Below are 26,417 nucleotides of genomic sequence, written 5' to 3' on the forward strand. Positions count from 1 at the left end.
TAGTGTGTACTCTACCCTACTCAATATACGATAGTGTATCTGCAAAAGCCACCTTGTCCTCAATTTCACATTGCAGGGAGCAGGCGAGAACAATCAGCTTCACAGCTCTGATATTCTTTGGGGACACGGACTTTTTTTAGGACCACAAACACCATTATACACGTTGTGATAATAAGCACAACTTTTTACATTAAATTGTCCCTTTAGAGTATATAGCCCCTTAAATCCATGATTTCATATATTCCTCTTTAGAAATCTCTGGGGGTAGACACAGATTATCACCCCCAGTCTTGCAAATGGGGAATTGAGAGGCAAATATTATGATAATTAGGAAACACGAACCCTGCAATCAAACAAAACTGGGTTCAAATCTCTGGGTCACCTTTGTGTGACCTTGAGCAAGTTATTGAATTTCTTTGCCCTTCAGGTTCCCTTTTCTATAAAGCAAGAGTAATAACTTCTACACTATAGGGATTATTGTGAGATTAAGTAAAATAAGGCATTCTTAACATTCAGTATAGTGCTTGGCACATAGGAAGCCCAGGACCTAGGAAGCTCTCAGCAAATGTAGAAATTATAAATATGTTCAAGGATACCAAGACGATAAGTTACGAAACAGGACTACAGTTTGAATATGATTCTGAACCACGTGTGTTTTTTACTACACCATACAGTGTGTCCCAAGACTTTTGGAGAAATGTATTCTCTCCTGTTACAACAATCTAGAATTACCACTTTGTGGGAGCTGCACATTTAAAATGGACTAATTTGGTCAACTTGAGCCTACTTCAAGAAAGAAAGAAGGCAAAATGAACTAACACATTCTGAGCTCTTATTATATGGCTGCTAAGTTTACAATACAATCTCATTTTATGACCACACTCTTTTGCTCATTAGAAAGACAATGAATAGGGGGCTCTGAAAGTAGCTAATTTCCCAAAGTCACAGAGCTGGATGAGGCAGATGAGATATCAAGCCCAGAGGTCTCCAACTCCAATGCCATCTTTCTACCCCTCTGGCTGAGGGCCTCACTAAAGGCATCTTCACGTTTTGGAGGGAGGCAAAATTGGGGCTGAGAAGATGTGGGCTGCATTTGGTTTGCCTGCCTGCTTAAAAGACTTCTTCCTCAGTCTGCCTCCATAGACTATTTCGGGGCTGCCATGTCACTTTAGTCTCCCTCAGAGAGCCCTAAAGAATGCAAAGGAAAAAAGAAACCCAAGGAAATCTATTATTGGCACTCGCCCTCAATTTGCTATTATGACGTCCATCTTGCAAATAAGTGTTTATATCCTTATAAGGTTCTCTGCATCAATTTAACTATGTTATCTCCCAGCAGACGATACAAAATGCAATCTTCATAGCATAAGGCAGAGAGAGGTGGGAGAATTTCTTGGCTGGGGAATGAGAGAGAAATTGAAAAGGGCCTACTATGCTGAGTCACGCTCAAACAGCTTACTATGGACCACATTCGGGTCTGAGCCAAGACGCAACATTCGCGAGTCAGTTACAGGTTGTGGCCACCGAGAGGTTCCTCTTTGGGAACACGTCTTCTGAAAAGAAGCTGCAGTGAGGAAAAAAGGGGGCAAAATGCCAACATCCTGAACATTTTAAGTTCATCACTTATATTTTTACACAGTTAAATCAAGCCCAAAAAACAGACAAAAGAAAATTATGTTTCCACCAGCTTCTCGCAAGCCTCCCCCAAAACAGGCTTGCCAGCCTGACGCGTTAGCTCTCCTCCATTTGACATCATAATAACACCAGCTAGCATTGCTGAGTGATGCTTGTGGGCTAAGCACTGGGCTCAGGGCATCAGATGCTTTTTCTCATTTAATCCTTGCAAAAACTCCATGGGGTAGATACATTTATCATTCCCATTTTGATATGAGAAAACTGATGCTTTGAGAACTTGCATAACTTTACCAAATTTCAGATCCAGAGAACTGCAGAGCCCTACATTGGAACCTAATGCTTTGGGACCTCCCAAACTCAATCGTAAACTGCTGTGTGCTACTACCTAGCCTCTATCTAAAGCCAAAAGGGGCAAGAACATTTTCAACTCAGGGATCCCAAAACTGGGTTATTATCCGAATAAACTGGTGAGCTTAAAATGAAACAAAAATCCCCATCTCCCCCCCCAAAAAACAACAACCATAAATCACTGGACCCACCCTGGAAGAACCTGATTCAGAAGAATTGCATTGGATCCCGAGAATTTACTTTTGCGTTCCCTTCCAGTGATTCTAATGGAAACTCAAGTTAGAGACCACAGATCTCACCTATTCCATTCATTTATGAAGCAACAGTTTAGAATAATAGCGACTTGCCCGTGGAAGTGGATTAAGTTGGTGGTAGGCCAGAACCCGACTTCTATTGCTCTCCCCATATTGCTGTATCTATCAGTTGAGTAAAGAGCTAGGAATAAATGTGATCAGACATAAACTCTGAACAGATTAGATGTGTTTTAGGTTGGTGCAGAGGAAACAGTGGGGCCGGGATATGAGCAAAGACCAGATTCATCAGGGAAGGCTTTTGGAAGGAAACAGATTTACATGCAACCATGTTCAGTAAACATGCCAGGTCCTCAGTTCACAGTAAGTAACATTTGGAGAAATAGGAATAAGGTATCAAATCAGGGGATATTCTCAGAAGAAGGAGAAGAATCCCTACGAGCATGGGGATGGGAGTGTTTTGTCAGGACAAGGAAAAATACCAATCTGAAGAGTCCACCAGATACAGTAGCACTCAGAGATGAGGACAAAGTATGTAATTTAATTAGACTACCTGCAGTGAGCATTTGCCATTTTGTTCACTGTCCAGAAAGAGCCCATAGAAGTCAGTGGAAGTTGAGAGCTAGATAGATCCTTGCTCTCCTTACCTTTGACAACTGGGGCATGGGTTGGCACTTGGACAATCAGATATTCCCAACCAGGTTATGCGTCTAATCAACTGACTCTTTTGAATTCACTTGGGTGATTGCAGCAGAGGTGTCCGGGGTCCAGGGGTGGCAGAGGTGGTGAGGCAGAGGTCGTATGCAGTGTCTAAGCAGATTGTTCCTGGGATGTGCCCTTGGCTGCAGACATCCCTTTACTCCTGCCCTTTGCTTGAACCACTGATTTGGGGAGCCATTCAATAGCCTGCTGACAAATTTCTTTGCTGCTTCACTTAGCCAGAGACAATTGATGTCTTTCAAAACCAAGACTCTTGACCTATATACCTCCCCACTCTGAAGCCTACTGCCTCTCTACTAGATTTTCTAAACAATTTTAAGTTCAACAGGTCACAATTTCTTCCCTGACAACGTTCGATGTAAGAAGCCTCTTTTAAAGCCTTCATCTTATTTAATTCTCATTTATGAAGTAGCTATCACCATTGCTCCCATTTTTAAAGATGAGGAAAATGAAGCTAATGAAATTAAGCAAGAGCGTTGGAGTTCAAATCCAGGCTCTGAGACCTTGGGCGAATCTTTCTTGGGTGAGTCTTAGGTTGTCTTTGAAAGGGAGAGAGGGACCACTTAATTCCCAGGATTGTTGGGAGGATAAGGTGCATGGCAAAATATCCTGGATATTATAAAACATAGCTTAAAAAAAATTATCATCTTTGTGACTTCTTCCCCCAGGGTGTCCCATGTATTTTAATTCCCTTAAAAACCATATTTCAAAGGAATAAAAATTGTAGTCTAAAAAATCACCAGTACTAAATGTCATCAAATCAAAATGTAAAAACTGGATAATTTTAAATGAATTTGGGTTTTGATTGCATTTTTTTAGACTGCATTTTAATTCTAGTTCTGGAAGTGGTTCATTTTGTTGTCCCTGATGGGACATATTTTTCTGAGTTGTAACTGTTATATAGAGACACTAGGCTGAAAGTATCTCTCTAGAAGAAGAGGAGCCAGTACCAACTCCAAAGAACTGGGTTTCCTATATTTTCCTGGGAATGTAGGAAAATTTTCTTTTAATGGGAAGGTTTGTGAGACCTGATCTACTGGAAGCAATAAAGCTATCACTTAGAATACTCATGTGCAACGAGGACTCCCAAAATTTCTCCCCCTGGATGAAATGCCAAGAGCCTAATAGGCAGATTAGGAACCTTGGGCCTTCCTTTAATGGAGGATGGAAGAAAATACTTTTCTGGGCTTGGTGATCTTTTCAGAAACTGTTCTGCATTACAGGTGGCTGATCCTATGTTGCCCATTTTCATTTAGAACCTAAGTGACTGATATTAGACTCTTCCGAGAAAGATGGGTATATTTGGCCTCTTTCATCTTCCCTTCATATCCAGAGCCGGGAACAACAGATTATCTGAGGTTAAGTGTCCATGGAAAACTCTTTTCTGCTACACTTCCACTCCCATTTTCTTTCTCATAGCCTTGGCATTACAGGCCATTCTGAGTACCTAATGTGAGCCCCAAATACGTTTTTAATCTGTAACCACACCTGTTCTTACTATTTTTTCCTTTCCCCCAATTCTCCAACCCTTTCTCACCATAAAATTTCAAAGGAAAAGGTATCATTCTTCTTATTTAGTGCTAACTTCTGTGCATGGTCTTGACCCAATCCTTTCCCAAGTGTTTCATATTCATCTCCTTTCACCCTCCCTTTCCTAACTCTTTATCTCTCTTTATAATCTCCCCAGACTATAAGTACATTGCAAGTTGTTCCTTTTTTAAAAATCCCGTCTTTTGACTATGTTCCTTTCCAGCTACGATCCTTCTACAAAGAGATGACTTTAGTTTCTTTACATCCGAACAACTGGGAAGAATTATCTCCACTCCTTGTTGCACTTCCTTCCTTCATTTATCTCCTAATAATTTTTTTCCTTCTGGCTCCTAATCCCACCACCCCATTGAAGCTGCTGTTGGTCAGTACAGTAATTGCCAGTGTGGTGACCCTGTAGCTCTTATCTGCCTGAAGACTGAAACATTTGGGTGTGATGACCTCTCCCCCCTCCTTGAACTCTCTTCCTTCTTTATTCTTCTGAGACCACTCTCCCCTGATTTCTGATTCCCCTCCCACTTCTATGGTCATCTTCCTTCACTTTCTTCTTTTCTTTCTCCAAACCCTTAAATGTTGGTATTGCTCACACGTGTCAGTTGACCACAAATCAATAGTCATTCCCCCTAAATTTTGTTCAGCACTTAGGCAGAGTCCTATTGATCTTAGTGAACAAATGCTCTTACCTCAGATCTGGGTATCCAGCATGGTTAGTCAAGCAGGAATGATAATCTTATTTTCCTTCATTAGTAATTTGCATATAAGCCAGTTTTAGCCAATGAGGCATAAGGATATATCTTCTGGAGAACTTCTGAGAATTATTTTTCCATGTGAAAAGACAAAAGCTCACAAAGTAAAAACCTTTGCTATTACTTCATATTCCTGCTATCAACATAGTTTAGTGAGGGAATGAAGTTTGGGTTGTGGCAGCCATTTTGGGACCATGAGGCAACAAACTTGGGGATGAAATGCCAATATACTGAAAATGGCATTAAGGAAAACAGAAAAAGCTTGGGTGCTCAATGACATAACTGAACTTTGGGCCAAACTCAGAACTACTCACTTCTACAATTCTTACTACACAATACTAATAAATGGCTTAAGTTAAGCCACTGTTATTTGGATTTTTGGCTACTTACAGCTGAATGCATCCTAAGTAATACTTAAGGACTTCAGTTTGCTCTGATTCTCTTATTTTCTCCCTTTATCTTTTTTTTTTTTTTTTTTTTTTAGGTATATGGTCTGGGAATCAAACCCACGTCTCCTGAATGGAAGGTGAGCATTCTACCACTGAACCACCCATGCACCCTTTATATTCTTTTTATGGGCACTCTTTTAACATCCATGACTTTGAGTATGTCTGTTACCCTGATGAGTCCCAAATGTACATCTCCAGCCAATGTGGGCACGATATGGTATACTGAGCATTTACTATATATCAGGGACTGTTATAGGTACTTCATACATTTTAGTTAATCTTTACAACAGTTATATGGGGACTGGTTCATTATATTCACCATTTTACAGGTGAAAAAACTAAGCCATAGACAGTTAACTAACTCACCAAAGTTTATAGAGCTATTATAAGACAAAGCCATGATCTGTAACCCATCAGTCTGACTCCAAAGCCTGAGTTCTTAACCACTGCACTCTGCCTCTCACTGTTAAAAAGCTCAAATACTAAAAAGTGTTTCTTTTCATAGAAGTACTATCTGACCCCTTGTTTATTTCACCTTGGTCAGCCATCATCTGCTTATTTAGGATGCTTCCTCTGCCTTTCTCCTGTCAACGCCTGAGAAGATGGAAGAAGCTCTAGTTCTCTCATCTCTTCAAATGGAAGAGCCACAATTACTAGAACAGTTCTTCATGTAATGGGTTTCCAGATTTCTCCCCAATCTGGCCATTGTCCTGTAGTCTAGAAACACCCTGGCTTGACTATATCCCTCTTCAAATAGGATGCTCCTCTCTGGACTTAGCACTACTCATATGTGTGTTCTGACTACACAGGGGCCAATAGGCCAATCACATTCCAGAAATCTCAAATTATGACATTTATGAATTATTGACCACTTACTATATACCAGACTTCATACTAGATATTTAAGATGCACCAAAGCTTCTCCAGTGTTTTGCTGACGTACTCTAAAGACAGAAAAAAAATGAACATGTATTTCTAAGGAACTAGGAGAATAGACCACATGGCAGTTCTCTGCTGTTTTTGAAAATTCTTTACCACTTTGAGCTTTAAAAATGTCAGCAAATTTGGCTTTCTGCTCAATAATAGATCCCTGTTTGGTTTAATATAAAAATAGGTTGTATGCGAGTTGCCACTGAGTAAAACAGACACACTGGGAATATGCCTTATATACATGGCTTCCCAAATTCCCAAGCATACTGCCAAATACTCCTAGGGATTTGCCAACCTAATCCGAGAAGTGTGGCCATACACTATCTTTATTACATACAACAACTGGGCAAGGAAAGCATATTTTGGAACAGCTCAAGAAACGGAGGCTCAGAGGTAACTTGCCCAAGTTCTCAAAGATAGTAAGCCAAACCTGGCTTTGAATCTAGCGCCAAGTCCTTTCTGCTACACTCCATGCTAGCATTGAAGAGAGTGCTTATGAGTGCATATGCGAGAATTCAAGAGGAGAATCCTGTATAGTATATGAACTCTGCAGTATACTCCTGCACACGACTGAGTCAGCATGACTCACAAATACGAACACTGCTCTTTAGCATCTGCTCTGAGGGTTGCTCCCTGTCTACCTGACCCACCTTTCCTCCACTGCTCCCTCCCTGACCATGAACCCCAGGCCTGAGTCCTTTTCTCTGTTCTGTGATTACAATTTCCACCCTGCCACTGTGACTGAGAGCTAGAGAGATGCAGAACATGCGAGTTGGACATGTTTATTTTAGATGCAGTCTCACTAGAACTCACTCTTCCTTTTTAACAAATGCTGAACGTGAGGCTCAGAGAGAAGAAGTGATAGAACAGAAAAAGAGTAAATGACAAGCTTGAAGTTATATCAGAGTCTCCTTGAACAATGACTAATCCAGCTAAGTCAGAAAAATAAGTCCGCACTGCCAAGGCTACAGCAGGACCCTTTGTCTCTACATTTATCCAAAAGAAATCCATTCTTTTCTAATGAGAGCTGGGGAAATGGGTTTGAAGCAAGGATGAGGTTCATTGACAGGGTAGAGAGAGGGTGGAAAGGATAAATATTTTTCTCCCTAGAGAGAATATAGAGAAGAAAGTAAAACAGATTAGGACAGTTCTCTCAGCCCCAGGCACTGTCGCAGCAGATACCCTTGATGACCAAGGAAGCCATGGAACTGATTGAAGCCCCATAGCTGATAGTCAGAAGTCTCTTCTTATAAAGCAGACAATAAAACAGAGACAGGGAAATGTTATAGGCCTGGGCCCTCACTTCCCTGCATCCCTTGGCAGTGTGTAAGCTGCACTGGCTTTGCCTGGTCACTGGCTTGGATTCAACAGCACTGCACATTTTCCATCACACCATCTTAGTTCCTGTTAGATGTCTGAAGGTCTTGAAATTATACCACTGAGAAAAGTCTTCCAGTCAGGGAACAGGACCAAGTATTAGGCCTCAGAAGTCAAACTTCCTTGGTTTGAATTCCCCTTCACCCTATAGCTGCAGAACCTTGGACAAGTTATCTGCCCTTTCTATAAAGTGGAGTTGATAACTAAGCCATCTGGGGTTCTGGTGAGGACCAAAGAAAATAATGCACACAAAGCTACTTATACATAGCAAGTGGCAATAAATGCCAGCCATTAGTAATATATAATTAATGAGTCACTTGCCTTTCCCAGATAGTATGAAGTGAAAATGGGAAATACATTTAAGGCCCATGTGATTTGGTACATAGTATAATACAAAAGCACTAAACTAGAAAGCTGTTCTGTTGTTGCCTTGCTGTCTGATCTTGGGCAAATATTGCTTCTCTCAGGTCTCTGTATTCCCATCTGTAAAATGAGAACTCACCAAAGTCCTTCTGTGGTTTACAGCTTATAGCCCCTGTTTTCATTAACACTGCAAACCATTAGGAATGTATTTGGAGAAATTAGAGTTAGCTATACATGCTGTTCAGTGCTAAGAACTTCCTTTTCTCTCGGCCTCTTCCTTGAGCAAGTTACATGAGTTATGGGGGCTGGTAAGACTGTGTGTGAGGCATGGGAGACATAAGAACATTCAATTCAAGAACAGAAATTTTTTGGGGAAAAATGTGTGAATGTATGTGTGTGTGTGTATTTTAAATTAGAAGTCCAACAGAGAGATGGGAAATGGAAATGGCCTTATTACCATGATCAGAACGTTGTGTCAGGCAGTTGTGACTAATTCACAGATAATGTGAGCTCCGGAGGTGAGTTTTCAGGAAATGGATTGGCAGATATGCTATTTTTACTGCCTCCCTCCTACCCTGGTTGGCCAGAGCCTCAGGTGAGCCTTGCTCATGGGCAGGTGGGGAATTTCCTTGAAGTACTGAATGTACAGATATGGCTTAAGTGTCTGTTTACGCCATAAAAAGAGAAGTAGATGAGCCACACAAAGAGTACCTGATGGGAAGAAGAACTTAAGCCTTTAGTGCCAAATTCAGATGCTGCAAATCTAGACTTTGTATTATCTCTTGGGTTTTTGTGCTCATCTTTTCTACCAGGGGTTCTGGGCAAATCTAGATTTTGTATTACCTCTTGGGTTTGTGTTGATCATTCTTTCTGTCAGGGGATCTGAGCAGCTCATTTCCTTTCTCCATAATTAGAGGTTCAGTAGGTATCTCCACATTAAGTAAGAGAGCTATCATGTGTTCATCAGGCCAATGAAAAGGGGAGAGACCCAATATACATTGGGAGCCAGTAAAGCACTACACACTAGGCTACTTTACTTACTCTTCTCATTAATCTTTATAACACCTGTGAGATGGGTATTATAGTCCTTGTTTCACAATTAATGAAACAGAGGTTCAGAGGGATTAAAGAGCTTGCCAAAATTTAAGCAGCTAAGAAGTGGCACCTGGCATTGGACGCAGATACATCTGATTTCAGAGTCTTCACTCTTTCTAGAAAACCAGGTCAACACCATCTTCTCAGCCAAGAGTCAAGAAATACATTTGTCTTGCTATCCATCCCCTACAACTCTTCATTCATTCCTTGTTTTCCAGTTTTATTACCTTTCTTGGTCTATAATGTAAGGCTGTTATTAAGAAGACTAAATTCAGTAAAAAAATATATTGAATATTTATCACGTGGCATGACTATGCAAGCCCTAGGAGCCTAAAATAAGCTTTTGACAAACCAAAGGCGAAAAAAAACACCAGGCCATGAATCAATAACTGTTATATAAATAATGAAATAAAAAAAGCCCAAGGTAATGTATTATATTTTACAGTGCAAATTCTTAGAGCTAGAATAGCAAATACATATCTGCATACCATAAGACCTATCCATAAGCCCAAGAGAGACATGACTAATTGATCACAGAACTCCTTCTCCTAGAATTTGAATGCAACCTCAAAATTCTTCTCAAGTCTTCCTCAAGAAGTGGCCACCAATTAATTTGGGGTCTTTTTGTCATCTATCTTAAGGGAAGCCATTCATTTGGACTTGAAGAAGCAGCAAAAATTTTATGGGAAAAGTTGTATTTGAAGAGGGATTTGATAAATGAGCAGTATTTTAGTGAGTAGGCAATGCATATTCAAAGGAAGTAGCATGAGCAAAGTTTTAGAAGTTGGGAGAGAAGAAATTTAGGAAGATTGAGTAATTTGTGTGTGTGTGTGTGTGTGTGCGTGTGTGTGTGTGTCTTGTGGGGTTCAGGAATGGGGACTAGTTGTGGGAAAAAGAGACTGGGAAGTTAGGTTGGACTAAGGTATTGAGGATATTGAAAGATCATGTTAAGATACCTGACTTTCTTTCCTACACCGTAAAGCAACATGTTCAGAAGTGCTTTTGAATAATACTTCTAACAGTAGGCTGTGGAAAGGGTGAAGGGAGTGAGGAAACAGGAGATGGAGGGCCACATGAGGTGCAAATATTTAAAAAAATTCTAGATGACAGAAAATAAGGGCCTGAATCAAAGCAGTGCCAATGGGGAAGAAAGGAAGTTACCACCTATATACCAAAGTACTCACGTTGTTCTGGGCTCTGGGATACAGCACTGAATAAGAGTCATATATAGTTTACATTGTAATGGGGTGATACAATAATAAGTAATTAACAAAGTTTACTTCCCTAACAACATGAAGATCAGGATTAATTCAGGCAGAGCTAAGTGTAGTGAAGAAAATGAAAAGAAGGTAAAGTGTTAAAGAAGTGACTGAAGAGGACAACTTTAGACTGGGTAGTCAGGGAAGATTCCTGGTGGAAGGTGTTTCAGTTTGCTAAAGCTGCCCAAATGCAATATACCACAAGGAATATGGATTGGCTTTTACAAAGGGGATTTATGAGGTTATGAATGTATAGTTCTAAGGTGATGAAAATGTCCAAATTAAGGCATCCAGAAAGATACCTTGACTCTGAAGAAAGGCCAATGGCAACGAGGTTCCTCTGTCATAAGGGAAGATGCATGGTGATGTATGCTGGACCTTCTCTCCAAAATGTCTGTGGGTTTCTGTGTGTCCTTGCTTGTTCTTCCTGGGGCATTTCTGTCTCTGAGTTCTCTCTAAAATATCTCCCCCTTAAAGGATTCCAGCAAGAGGATTAAGCCCCACCTTGAATGGGCGGGATCACATCTCCATGGAAACAACCTAATCGAAAAGTCCCACCTAACAATAAATTTTAAAAGAGCATGGCTTTTCTGGAGTGTGTAACAGTTTAAACCTGCACAGAGCAGATATTTGAGCTGATAGTTGAGTGACATGAAGGAATCAGCCATGAAAAGACCTGGGGATTCAAAGACCCTAAGATGGGAACATACTTATAGTGCTTCTAGGGCAGAAAAGAACAAGTGCGGCTGAAGCATTTTGCCAGTGAAAGGAAGGTGGCGTGGATAAGGGTGGAGAAGTAAGAGGTATTCAATTATTCCAAGCTACTCAAGAGTGGTATGCAGGGGGATGCCTTCACTGTTCTACATTTTGTAAAGACAATTTTGGTTACTCCTAGGTGAATAGATTGGGAATCAAATAGGTGGCTGTCTTAATAGTCCAGGTTGGAGCTGATGGTGTTTAACCTAACATGGAAAATGGAGATGAAGTGAAACATGCGGTTTCAGAATATATGCAGGAAGTAGATGTGATTGGAGTTGGTTCAAGATGAAATTTAGGGAGTGGCAAGGAAAAGAAAGAATTAAGAATGATTTCTAGGTTGGACGGTTGAAAAAAATGGGTGGATAAAAAGGAAAACAAAGGAGGACCTAGCTACTATGTCTATATCATGCTTTTTCTTGGACAAGTGTAACACTTGATACAATAGGAGAAGTTCTATGTCACCATCCTTGCTTTACAACTGGACCCTTGTGGATTACTCAGAGCTCAATAGGTATTACATCAAAAGCACAGAAGGAAATACTCAGAAAATGAGAATGACTTGATTCCATTCTCACACACTGGTAGGGGAGGGAACTTGGTTATAGTATTTCTGAAGAGCCATTTGGCAAAATGTATCGAGAGCCATAAAAATGTTTACACTCCATTGGCTAAGAAATTCCAAGGAATAGTTCCTAAGGCAATGCTCAGAGAAGAGCGTAACAATTATGAACATGTGTTAATGTCAACATTACTTATGATATGATAACAAATGGAAGCATCCTAAATGTCTGACGACAGATGATTGCTTAAAAAATTATAGCACATTCATATTATGTTATAGTAACCATTACAAAAACAAGAGTTTAGCAGAATAATTAATGACTTGAGAAAAATCCAAAAGCAAAATACACCACTATAATTTCAATTCTGTAAACAAGCATATATGTGATGATCTGGGGAATGTTTCATCTCAGCAGCTGGTATTAAAATTTCTCTGGGTTAAAGTACTGAAAACATTTGGAAGCTGTGCTTTGATAAGTTGCTGGGATGTGTGTGAGACCCCCTAGGGTATGCTAAAGTGATAAATTTTAGTCCCTAAACTTCCCTGCTTTCTCAAGAGGTACATCCTATTGATTGTAGGTGTTTTATATTGCTGAGCTGAAGATAAGGGAACTATGCAAGGCTGCGGGTAGAATTGTTTTGAGTAAGTGAGAGAGAGCAGTGAGGAAGCCAAGGCATTGTGCAGGAAAGGAGAAAGGAGAGAAAAAGGACATCGGTGAGGGGCAGCACAGCCAGAAGGGGCTTTGGCAAGGTGTTTATGTTCTTTTGTCAGGTTGTTTGCTGTGAGCTTTTTGTTTATATCCACTCTTTCATGTCCCTGAAGGTATATCTCCAGCAAATTCTCCATTTCTCACAAGTGAAAACAGGCATCTTTTAATGTCTATCAAGAGTCTATTTTATCTTCTGCTACTAATAACTCTTTGGTTTTCCCATGGGGAACCATCCATCCCTCCCTCCCAGTCCATGTGCTTCAGGTTATTATTGACTCCCTGCTCCCTCCAGTGCATTCCCACCGCCAATCTAACCCCCATTCAAGGGTGGGCACATGACTCAGGCTAGCAATGAGGTTATCATATACCCTTCCCTCTGTAAAAAGCAATTCAGAGATGGGCATGTGCACCAAGCAAAGAAACTGGAATTTGACTGTTGAAGGAATGGAATGCTCTCTTCCCCTAGATTTTGGAGGAGAAAGTGTGAGTTTATCAGCCAGAATTATGAGGACACAACCCTGAAGCTTTAGTCACTCTTCTTGTCACCACAAGGAGAGAGCCTGCCTATGAATGAAGCTAAACTAGAAATAAAGTCCCTAATCTAGGGCTGAGGAATGGACTGAGACTGTGATATAGCCATACCAGATGTCCATAACACTGGATTTTTTTTGAAGCATGTGTGTGTGTGGTGTTTTAAGAGATATATTATGAAAATAATACATAAGTATGAAATCTTCCAGATTTATGAAAATGTATAGCACTAGTATCATCAACGAACCTAAGAGATAAAAATCACTAATATGGTTGACACATTCTTTTTGACTTCTCTCAGATCACAATCTTGTCCCTTCCTCATGAACTTGGAGTTTATTTCGTTCAATCATCTTTTTCCAGTTATAGATATATGTATTCTTGAGCTATGTTTGTATGTATCATTGAATAATTATAATTAGATATACAAATGATATCGTGGTGTACGTGTTCTTTTGCAACTTGCTTTGTTTCACAACATTATACTTGTGAAAATTGTCTATGGGCCTAGGTATAATTGTCATTCACTCATTTTCTCTGCTGTATAGTATTTCATCATATGGCTATGCCACAGTTTTTTAATCCTTTCTTCTGTGGAAGGACATTTAGGTTGTTATCCTGAAAATTTCTGTCATCCAATGAATTCCCTTTCTGCCTAAGCCAGCTTGAGCTCAGTTTTGTTACTGGAAAGAGTTCTGACAAATACAAGAAAAGCTTTTGTGTATCCTATTAAAAGCTCAAAGAATGGAAGAAGGAGCAGCTGATGTCTGGATTGTAATTATGCATCTTGAAAAAACACTGGAATGAAATACACCAAAATGCTTGGTGGCAACACTGTGGATAATTTTTAAAAAATTGTTTTAAACTTTTCTCTGTTTTCCACAATAAATATGTATTATTATTGTAATCAGAAAAAGCTTTATAAATAATGAGTAAGAGACAGTCATTGCCAAATGCCTCCTCTAGGGTAAAAATGGCATGACTTCATCAGCAGAGTGAGAGGAAGGGAGCATTTCACAACATGCACCCCATAGCAAACATCGTGAAAATACCATTTAGATATTTCTCCAAAGAATCCTTTTTACTGTGCCACTTGACTCCCTAGGAGTAAAATCCCTTATTTATCCAGAAGTTCTGGGGTCTTGTAGTTGGGCACTCTTTGTTCAGACAGTCTTTTTATTTTTGCCTGGTTATATGTTTCACTGGAATCAGGAGAGGAGCCGACCAATTGGGATGCACCCAGTTTTTCTTCCTCCCTCAGAGCCTCAGAGTTCCTATTTTCCTTAAAAATGGATAGATTCTGAGCCCCCGGCTAGAATTCAGCCTTATGAGTCACTCTGCTTAACAGCACTAAAGCGAGGAAAAAATAACAACAAAAAAATACTATCAGTCTTTATATAGAGTGACTTGGAAGATGGTGCTGGAATGGAAGAGGCAATGAGAAATCGTTGTTCAAATTAGGGATAAGGCAGTTCAGATTTAGAATCTGCCAGCAAGAAAGGGCCCTAAAAGTGATCTAATCCAACCCCCTCATTTTACAGATACAAGAAGTAACTCAAAGAAAGAAAGGTGATTTGCCCAAGGTTACACACCTACCTTATGTAGGTTTTGAATTTGACTGTAGGTGTCTAGATGCTAAATTTGGTGATCTTTTTGCTCTATGATCTTAACTGAAGAGCAACAGTAAAGTTGTTGCTTTTGCTATCAGATATGCTGCTATCAACAGAATCCACAGTCAAAGATTCAGGTTGCTTTCCTTTTTTCATAGCAGGACAACTGCGTGGGCAACATACTCATACAAATGTTTCTATTTGTAATAGGAGCCATGGGTGCCAATCTAGACCTGCAGCATCCTTGGATGAGGAATACAGTAGACAGAACACTCACTGTGGTTTTTAGGACAAAAGTGGGTTTGAGTCTATAAGACTGATATTTAGTAACTTTGAAAATAAACTTCTTAAAACAATACAATTGAGAATACGAAAATTTTAAAAAGCTGACACTAGAAATTTCAAGTTCTAAGAGCTTTTTAATTTGGTATGTGACAAAAAGAGTAAGTAGGCGTCAGGGAATTAGTGAGAAACATTGTTTGGAAGACATTTCCAAACAAGATCCTAGGGCCAATAACTCTAAGTCCATCTCATAAACCTCGGCATCTTTGGGCAAGGGACATTAATACATCAAATGATAACTTAGGATCCTGGAGAATTCTGAACTAGTCATGCTTCTCAGACTCAGAGCAACTATATGCTATTATTAAGCAAACAAGACAAACGTTTTGCAAAGAGTTTAAATATTTTTTTTAGAACAAAACTGTGTTTGGATTTTCACCTAAGATAACCAGAATATGAAATTAACTACACGGCCCTATTCCTTTTCCTGATACTTATAAGTAATTTGTGTTCTCCTAAACACAAAATGGTAGAAGTCAAAATTATACAAACAGCGGGGGGTGTGTGTGTGTGTGTGTGACAGCTTTTAATGTTTTTGCCACTAGATTTGGAAAAATGGATCTGTATAGATAGAAATTCTCTAATGAGCAAATGCACTCACCATCCTACACCATTTTCTCAGAAGCATAAATGTTCATTTATCCACTTAGGCAAAATTTTAAATGAGTCACCAAGAACAAAAACCAGGGAGAAGGAATGCCTGGGATTGTAGAGCAGAAGCAAGAGCAAATATCTATAAAATTGAGCCAGGCTACTTCAGAAGAGCATTCAAAAGGAATAGGAGGAAGATTCAATAGTGAACAGGTGGATGGGGCATCAATGGACTAAAGGAGGGGTAAGCCAGAAGTTATGCTGTGGTACAGAACCCAAAAATCAGGACAAAGAATGGGAAAGTTCTTGATTCTTAAAATGATTTTCGATGAAGTACTAGTAAGGGGCTAATACATACTTTTGTAAAAGATTTTTGCTGATTGCTCTAAATAGCTCTGAACTCACATTTATTGTGCACCTACCAAGTCCTAGGGTCTCAGAGATGGCAAATATATTTCATGTGCAGTGCCAACTTTGGGTGATCCAAAGTGACTGCCTGGGTGTTTAATGAAAAAGAACGGTGCATGGGCTCAGCTGGAAAGAGGCATTGATCAATTAGTGATGGCTGCCAAAGGTATAGAAGGAGGGAGTAGCAGCATAAGTGACAGACATGTGATATTGCTGCCCTAACTACCCATGAATAGCCAACAATGTGAGAGATAGCCCATAAAAGAAACCCTTCTGATTTGCCTGCTACTATAGATGAAAAAACGACTTGGACATAGTCCCTACCTTTGGGGAGCTTTTAATCTAGTGAGAAAGATAAGACCCATGCATAATTAATTCTAATTCAGTGTACCTTATGATGTGGTACACCAACACACAGAATGTTACAAAATGAGAAGAGATGGAAGGAATTAATTTGGGAGAGTTGGGGAGGATTCATGGAGAATGGGACATTTGGTTTGGGTCTGGATTAAACAGTCCACCATATAGAGAAATAGGAAATAGGCATTCTAGGTAGTAGGAGAAGCATGTATAAGATACAGATAAATAGAAAAGCTTAGTATACTTGAATAGATTAGTGACATTGTAGTATATAGTGAATGGGGAAAATAGCAGGAAATGAAGGTCCAGTGGTAATTTGAGCCCATATTGTGAAGAATCTTGTAATGTCCCTGTTCTAGTTTGCTAGTTGCCGGAATGCAATATACCAGAAACAGAATGGCTTTTAAAAAGGAGAGTTTAATAAGTTGCTAGTTTACAGTTCTAAGGCCAAGAAAATATCTCAATTAAAAGAAGTCTATGGAAATGTCCAATCTAAGGCATCCAGTGAAAGATACCTTGGTTCAAGAAATCCAATGAAGTTCAGGGTTTCTCTCTCATCTGGAAAGGCACATGGCAAACGTGGTCAGGGTTCCTCTCTCGGCTGGAAGGGCACATGGTGAACACAGCATCATCTGCTAGCTTTCTCTCCTGGCTTCCATTTCATGAAGATCCCCGGGAGGCGTCTTCCTTCTTTATCTCCAAAGGTCACTGGCTGGTGGACTCTCTGCTTTGTAGTGCTGCAGCATTCTCTGCTCTCTTGAATCTCCCATTCTCCAAAACATTTCCTCTTTTATAGGACTCCAATAAACCAATCAAGATCCACCCAAATGGGTGGAGGCATGTCATCACCTAATCCAGTTTAACGACTACTCTTGACTAAATCACATCATCCAGGGAGATGATCTGATTATAGTTTCAAACATACAATATTGAATAGGGATTATTCTACCTTTATGAAATGGGATTTTGATTAAAACATGGCTTTTCTAGGGGGCATACTTTCTTTCAAACCAGCACAGTCCCATTATTAAATTTAGACTTTTTCTTGTAAGTAGTGGGATCCTCTGAGAGTTTTTAACAACTGAGTACTTGATGAGTTCAGCAGCAATGTGGAGGGTAAAGTGAAAGTGGAAGAGAAATTCTGTAAGACAGGAAAAGCAAGTCCTACAAAATAATGCATCCTTCATGCAAAAGACACAAAATAATATGTCCTACATGTAGATGATTATCTGGCATCACCAGGTAAAGTGTCAACAGAGTAGGCTTATGAATAATGAAATAGAAATTAATATTTATTGAGTACTTACACCATATTAGAATTTGTGTGAAATATTTTTCATGCATGAATTCATTCAGAAAACATTTTATGAGTCCCTACTATGCACTGACTATGCTATAGGCTCTGAGTAAAATGAAGAAAATCTCAGCTCTCCTGGGGCTTGCATCCTAGTGAAAAGAGACATTAAAATACAATGGATGCATAATTTGCCAGGGAATGAGATGTGCTTTGAAGAAACCTGAAGTCAGATAAGGGAGTATTTTAGAGAAAATAGTTGAGAAAACATATCTCTTCAGTAAGGAGGACCTAAGAAAATACCTGCAGATTTTCAAGAGAAGATTATTTGAGATGGAAGGAGGGTTAAGTGGAAGACATGGAAACAGAAATATGCTTTGTGTCTTAGAGAATTAGGAGGGCAGAGTGGTTAAAACAGAAGGGAGGGGTAACAGGGATTAAGCTCCTATAAATGGCAGGGGCCAGGTCTTCTCCAGCCTCATAGATAAGAACAAACATGAGCTCATTTACTTTTCACAACTGTGCTGGTTTGAAAGGAAGTATGCCCCCTAAGAAAAGCCATGTTTTAATATAAATCCCATTTCATAAAGGTAGAATAATCCTTATTCAATACTATATATTTGAAACTGTAATGAGATCATCTCCCTGGTTGATGTGATTTAGTAAAGAATGGTTGTTAAACTGGATTAGGGGATGACATGTCTCCACCCATTTGAGTGGGCCTTGATTGGTTTACTGGAGTCCTATAAAAGAGGAAACATTTTGGAGAAAAAGATTCAGAGAGAGCAGAGAATGCTGCAACACTACAAAGCAGAGAGTCCACCAGCCAGCGACCTTTGGAGATGAAGAAGGAAGATGCCTCCCGGGGAGCTTCATGAAATAGGAAGCCAGGAGAGAAAGCTAGCAGATGACGCCATGTTTGCCATGTGCCCTTCCAGCTGAGAGAGAAGCCCTGACTGTGTTCGCCATGTGCCTTCGCACTTGAAAGAGAAACCCTGAACTTCATCAGCCTTCTTGAACCAAGGTATCTTTCCCTAGATGCCTTTGATTGGACATTTCTTTAGACATGTTTTAATTGGGACATTTTCTTGGCCTTAGAACTGTAAACTTGCAACTCATTAAATTCTCCCTTTTAAAAGCCATTCCGTTTCTGGTATATTGCATTCCAGCAGCTAGCAAACTAGAACAACAACAATCCTATGAGTAGCCCTATAATTCCCATTTTACGGTACAGGAAATCATCCCAGAGAAGTCTAGTGACTTGTTGCAGGACATATGGCTAGAAAACGATAGATCCAATTTGGGATACAGATTAATCTGATTCCATAGCCTATGTTTAAAACCACTCCTTCCCACTAATGTTCTTTATTCAACATGAAACCACCTCCCACATCAATTGCCACATCGCTTACTAAAATTTTACCCATCCCTCATCACTTATCTCATGAGCCAGCTTCTTGGTGAAGCCCACCTTAATCACTCCAGAGAGGTGTGTTCCCTCTGTCTGCGGAGGTCTTGTAGAATTGGACTGATGACCTGTTTGATACTATTGTCATTCACTGTCTAGCTTGATGGTTACCTGTGGATGTGTCTTTGGTACCTCTTCCTCAAATCACCAGCACTTTTAGCTTCCTGGAAGACAGGAAACATTTTGAAGCAAATATGGTGTACAGAAAGAACTTCAGACTTTGTATTCAAGAGGCCTGACTTTCCAATTAGGTTCTACTACATTTAACTGTAACTCTAAAGGAATCTGTTAAATTTTCTGAGCCTCATTTCTCTCCTCTGAAATGCTGCTGTGACTCCTTAATCCTCTCTGCCACACTGGCTAACCTTCCAGTATTCTCCATCTCATTGATTGGTGCCCCATTCAGTTGCTCAAGACCAAAACCCAAGAAACAACCTTGACAGCTACCTCTCCCATTGCACCTGCACATTCCTCCTTCACACTTAGCACAGATGGAATTAAATAACCACTGGAGCAATTAAATACTAATGTTGCTCTTCCTCACTAGACTCTGAACTCACTGAAGACAGGCTTTCATTTGTCTTGCTCATTTGTATCTTCAGCTTTTAGCAAAGGTTCTGGCACATAGAAGAAGATCCTATAATGTAGCTGTTCTCAATCAAACTCAGTGCATCCATTTATTAATAAATATTTCATAATACACCCTTCCCTACCCTTAAATAAAATTCATGGATAAACTAATCCACCAAAACTCATAGCCTTAAAAAAATCCATTATAATGTAACGGGGTGATAAAGGATAATTAAAAGGGAAGTAAAATAATAATACCTAATAAAATAATAGGTACTTCAGTATGCAATTACTTGTGCACAAGCACACTAGAAGGCATTATGGAAAAGTCAGAAACTTGTACCTCTGCATAGAATTTCCAGGAATGTGAATGTAGATTCATATAGGTTTCTGTCTTAAAACCATGAATGATGTCATCTTTTAGGATATACACACACACACAAATAGTGAACAACCCTTGGTAAAGTTAATTTTTTTTAAAGTGCAACTTAGTCGATTTACATGGAAATTGTATTCCTGGAAAATTCAGAGTATATTAAATACTTGCACAATAGACTTTGCATACATGCAAAAGGGAGTTAATTTTACACTCAAATACATACAAAAAGATTTTCTTCCTTCCCTATAGGAATAATGAGTGGGAAATGGGAAATGTAAAATGGAAGTTTTACATTGGTCAGGAGTGTCTCACATATTGCAGGGTATCTAGAGCCCCTCATCCTTGTCTAATAAATGTTGGTATTACTCTCCCAAATCACTGTGACAACCAAAAATGTTGCCACAATTTTCTAAAACTTTACCCCAGGATCGGTACTGTCCCTATTGAGAACTCTTTTTATAAGTCATGATTTCTGAATCACAAAAATACTTAATGTTTTAACTTACTGTGCAGCTTTAAAAAATCTTGTCCAAAAGAATAGGATATGAAAAGGGAACACTTTTATAAGACAGCAGATTTCCATCATACGAGTTCCTTGAGTATTCCTTGCTAAATCTAAGTTGAAAGCATACAATAGGGCAGCAAATATGGGCAACTGCGTATTTTACTAGGTGTAAAATATGTAGGTATATTGGTATTCTCATATTGCAAAAGTAAGAATTAACTGCTGCCTAGCTGCTAGGACTGCGCTAAGGCTGCAGGACAGAGAGGGAAATGCAACAGAGTCCCCATAAAGCAGTTAGCCCAGCAAGGGACAAAGTATTGAAAAAGGAATGGAACTTATTCAACTGTCTGGCAGTTAGCAGAGCTCATAAAAAATGACTTCCCTTAAAAACAGTTTTACAGTGTAGTGTTTTTATTAAAAATCCTAGTTTTTCTCCTGAGACAATCATTCTGCTGGAGCAACAAGCAGATACAAAGAAGAGTGGGTGACATCCAAGAAAATGACTTTGGACCTATAATATATGTCTCCTACACAATAAGCACTGTCACTTCATGTAAACTGGTGAGAGTGGGATAAGAAACTTGTTATTATAGAATCTCTCGAACACTTCTCTGTTCTACAGACAATCTCAAAAGAAAAAAAATCACAACCGTATCAAAACGGAAACAGATTGCTGGATTCAGCAGGAAGGTTGGCAGGCAGTGAACTTTTCTGTTAAGAAAGCATGCCTACAACACACTTTCTATTTTTTTTTTTTTTTTTTTTTGCATGGGCAGGCACGAGGAATCAAACCTAGGTCTCTGGCATGGCAGGTGAGAACTCTGCCTGCTGAGCCACCATGGCCCACCCCTGAGCCACTGTGGCCTACCCTCCAATACTTTTTCTACCATTGAAGTTGATGCATGTGTAGACTCTCTCAGTAGGGATCCTGCTAAGGGGTACAGTGATTGAGTAACAGAGTGGGTCTGTGGTAGCCACTATTGTAAATCTACGGTTCCTTAGGTGAAATCAGGTGCATTCACTTACTCACATCCCAAATATTTACTGAGCACCTATTAGGAGCCAGGCACTGTTTAGGTGCTAAGTTATAGCAGTGAACAAGGTAGACAGAGTTATGCTCCCCAGCATTTCCATGACACAAAATAGGTATATAGATAAGTCAATATATATGCCAATATCCGATAGTGAGAGGCAATTAAAAAAAAACAAACAAAGCAAAGTAATGTGATTGGATATAGGATGGGGAGCTATTTGTCTGCAGTGGTCAGGGAAACTCTTCACTAAATTGTCAGGGACCATTTCTTGCTGAGGTGGTGACCTAGTAACTGAGATCTGAATGATGGGAACAGTATTCACTTAACCAGCGTTGTCATCTCAAAGCATGTGGGACCCATCCAGGTGGGCTCCTTAATTCCTAATAGAACTGGAGAGTATGCAGAAGTTACCTCTGTTTCTTTCCTAACTCAATAAATATCATTCGACAGTTCTAGGAGACCATGCAAAAAAAACTCAGGACTGGAAACCTGAATACTAGTGCTGATATCCCCTGATAATAGGCTGTGTGGCCTTCAGCAGGTCATCAATCCTACTGGGTTTACTCATCTGTAAATGAGGACAGACTGTAAGGTCCACAAGGGAGGAATTGTTCTTAGCCATCTCTCCAGCACACAGCACACCATGTCCAGCAAAGCTGAGTGGTCGCTAATAGCTATTACTGTTGCTTTTTAAATTATTAGCTGATAGTTAAGATCCCCCCCCCCATTATTCCAGTTCTTTACATCAATTTCTTTGTAATATTACAAGAAGTAACAAAAAAAAAAACCTATTTCAGACTCTGCTACCACTGGCCCTACTCCATGGAGGCAAGTCCCACCTCCTTTCTGGGCCTCATTTCCCCGTATTCAGGAAAGGAGGAAGTTAGACCATCTCAGGAATTCATCCTGACTCTAAAATTACAGATTTTTAATTGAGTTTTGCAAATAAAATTGTATTTCAAATACACTAGGGGGACCCCGTGGCGAATTTAAAAATAATTAAGTAGTGAAATTCTTTCCCAAAGCAAAACGTATCATTTTTTTTTTATATACTGTTCTGCCAGGTTGGGTCTTATTGCATGAGAATGGACTTTTTTTTTAGAGGGAGATGCACCAGAGTTTCAAATAATCCCCATTGCTCGTTTCTGCTGAGATGTCAGGGGTCGTTTCTTGGCTCGAACATAAGGCTCCAGCCTATTAGCGAGAGATGTGAGCACAGGAACTTGATGCTGTCCTGGACACTGCAGTCTGCTTTGGGAATGGACATTAGTGGGGGAGGGGAAATGGTTGGAAGTTCTGTCAGCGTTACCGTTAAGTCATTTCCAGGTGGGGGAAGACCCAGAAGGTACACCTTTTCTCAATAGTGGAATCGTGGGCAGGGAGCTTTTTTTTTCTTTTGATTCTTTTTCTTAAAACAAAAAGAGACAGAGAGAGAAAGAAGGTAAATGAAATGAAATAATAATAATAAAGAAGAAGTAGCTAACATTTATTAAGCACATCCTGTGTTACAACTCTTTGCGGCAGGTGCTACTATGTTGCCCATTTCATGGATGAGGAAACTGTGCCATCTCAATTTAAATCTCATGGAGAATGACCAACTATTGCAAGTTTAGAGGAGAATGAATGGGAGCAAAAAGAAGGATGGTGGTAGGAATGGGAGATGGTTAATCTGGAGATTGGTTGCTGGGTCATGGTATGGATTGGAAAGGTCCCAAACTGGAAATCAGGACACCTGAGTCCTAGCTTTTCTACTGACACAGCTGTCGAATGCAGAGCTTTACCCTTTCCTCAAGGTGATGCAAAGATTAAAACAAGACTGTGTGTAGGGGACTAGCATGAGCTAGTCATTGTCTCCAGTGTTCAGGGAAGGTCTTCCATGCACACTGGTTTCCTTGCCTGACCGCAAGCCAATTGTTGCCTATTTTTTGTCCTTCTGTGCCCTACACTGTTTCTTCCCATGTTCTACTCAAACCTACTCTGATCTGGAACCCGAGGACCACAAGGAAGGTTTCTAGTCATTCCTCTAAATCAGATCTCAAAATGGTGACCCAAAGGCTTATCAACCTACAGAGGTGTTTTGTCTGGTCTAAATGGTATTTATATAAAAAGTGTGAATTAGTTTTCAGCATCTGACTTTGGGGTTTCATAAACAGTATAGTTTTGACTTTTCTTAAAAGATTAGAACATTTGGCAACACTGGGCCTTCTCCTACCCACCAACAATTGGCTAGCCTTGATTTGGCATGGATGGTCTCCAAACAACAAGTTTAAACTGCTCCCTCCTGCATTATACTCATTTGAATTACAGGTCTGACCTTTGTAGCCATTTGACTCTGTGACCCTCTGCTTAAGTATGAGGTGGTTGGGGGAGAAGGGGAATTAGAACTGTTTGTTGGGTGGTCAATTTATGATATTATGCAGGACATGACTCCTAGGAGTGTAAATCTCCCTGGCAGCATGGGACATGACTCCTGGGGATGCGCCTGGATCTGGCATCATGGGATTGAGAAAGCCTTCTTGACCAAAAGGGGGAAGAGAAAAATGAGACAAAATAAAGGTTCAGTGGCTGAGAGATTTCAAATAGTTGAGAGGTCATTCTGGAGGTTAATCTTAAGCATTATATAGATAGCCCTTTTAAGTTTTTAGTGTATTAAAATAGCTAGAAGGAAATATCCAAAATCGTTAAACCGTAAACCAGTAGCCTTGATTCTTGAAGATGATTGCTTAACGATATTAATTTTACTGTGTGACTGTGATTGTGAAAACCTTGTGACTGATATTCCCTTTATCCAGTGTATGAACAGATGAGTAAGGAAATAAAGACAAAAAATAAGTAAATAATGGGGGAGGATAGGGATATGGGATGTTCCAGGTGTTCTTTTTTTATATTTATATTTATTTTTATTCTTATTTTAATTTTTTTGAGTAATGAATATGTTCAAAATTGATTAGGTTGTGAATGTACAACTATATGATACTGTGAACCACTGACAGTGTACTTTCGGTGATTATACGGTATATGCACATAACTCAATAAAATTGCATAAAATTTATAATATCAGCCTCACTAACTTAGATACAAAGGGTGAGAAAAGGTTTCCTAGAAGAAGTGATGTTTGTGCTGGGTTCTGAAGGGTGAGTTAACTCTGGGGAAGGGGTGAGGTGGGGCCAGAAGAGTGAGACCATAGAGGTCCATGGAAGAACAGTGTGAGAGAACGTGGCAGTAAATTTTGCCAGGTCTGGTAAAATCTTAGATAAAATTTGATGAAGGGAAAGGCTGAAGAATTAAGGCTGAGCTTGATGACGAAAGGCAGTCAAATGAATTTTAGTCTGAATTAAAAGTATAAGAATTTAGATATCATTTCAGTAGAATATGTAAGTGTGCAATAGTGATCATTTATGGTATCTGGGCATTCAATATAGCATGTCTCAATTGTGAGCTCATAAGTAATGGGGACTGAGTTCCCACAATCTCTTTTGAAATTGATTTATCCTTCCTTGAAAAATAAAATTTAAGAGTTTTGATGATGATGATGATCACAGCAATGAAGAAAGCTAATGCTTACTGAGCACTTATCATATTCCAGACACTGTTCTAAGTGGTTTACATCTATTAAGTCTTCTAAGCCACTCAATGAGTTAAGTGCTATTAATATCCCATTCTGCAGATGAAGCAAACTGAGTCACAGAGGTGTTATCTTGACCAAATCAGTGTAGAGTGGCTCAGCCAGGACAGAGCAAAGCTCGTTGGTGTTTTCAAATCCTTCTTTTTCTCCCTGTGAGTGGGCCATGCCACCTGTTTATATTGTGTTTGACCCAGCAGAAATTAATCCTAACTGCCCTGGGCTCTATGGCTAGCATGTCAAATAGTCATCAGGGGACAGAAATGAGAGCTGGTTGGTGCTCTCTAGGAAGAACAGCCTGAAAGTAAGGATCTGGTCAGGAGAAATCAGCATGTCAATGTAGATGCTTTATTAAAATCCCAGCCTTAGTTTCTGGCCCAATAAAATGTATTGCTTAGAACCTAATCAGAGCTATTGTACCTCTGACGTGCTGTGGCTGATAATGGACTCAAGTCAGTTTAGGTCATTGATTTCAGCTTAACCCTTCATTGTGCCCCCTCCAACCCAAGAATCTTATATTAAATGCCTACCATACGCTGTGTTTAAGTAATTGGGGCTTGCCAGATGAATAAAATGCCAGCCTTGCTTTTGAGGAAACCAGGTAGTGATTTTTGTCTTTTGGTTTTCTTTTCAATCTAATGGTTACCTCTTTGTGTTCTCCTTGGAGCAGATACTAGAGGATCCACATTGTCAGAGTTGGCCTAAACGCCTGGTGTGATGAAGAGAACATGGGGTTGGAAGTCAGGCAATCAAGTCTCTAATCTGGGCTCTGCCAGTTATTCACAGAAGAGTCCCTTGATACACTTGCCAAGTGCAACTGAAGTTTAACTATCGTGAACTTATATTTTTAACTCTAAGTAACATAAAAGTCTTTCAAAAAAGATTTGTACTCATTTATACTGTTCCCAATAATTTTCCTGACAGGAAGAAAATTTGGATGTAAATATTTGAAAGC

General features: G+C 39.6%; 1 long non-coding RNA gene across 1 annotated transcript; it reads left to right on the plus strand.

The window, feature by feature from the left end:
- The first annotated feature begins 1,787 nt into the window (after positions 1 to 1,787).
- On the plus strand, positions 1,788 to 26,314 carry LOC143643714 (uncharacterized). The gene is made up of 3 exons (XR_013156343.1): positions 1,788 to 2,351; positions 5,730 to 5,771; positions 26,133 to 26,314. It is a non-coding gene; the product is annotated as an uncharacterized LOC143643714 (long non-coding RNA).
- The last annotated feature ends 103 nt before the right edge of the window (positions 26,315 to 26,417 follow it).

This window comes from Tamandua tetradactyla, chromosome 8 (genome assembly GCF_023851605.1).
Source record: "Tamandua tetradactyla isolate mTamTet1 chromosome 8, mTamTet1.pri, whole genome shotgun sequence".
Classification (NCBI taxonomy): domain Eukaryota; kingdom Metazoa; phylum Chordata; class Mammalia; order Pilosa; family Myrmecophagidae; genus Tamandua; species Tamandua tetradactyla.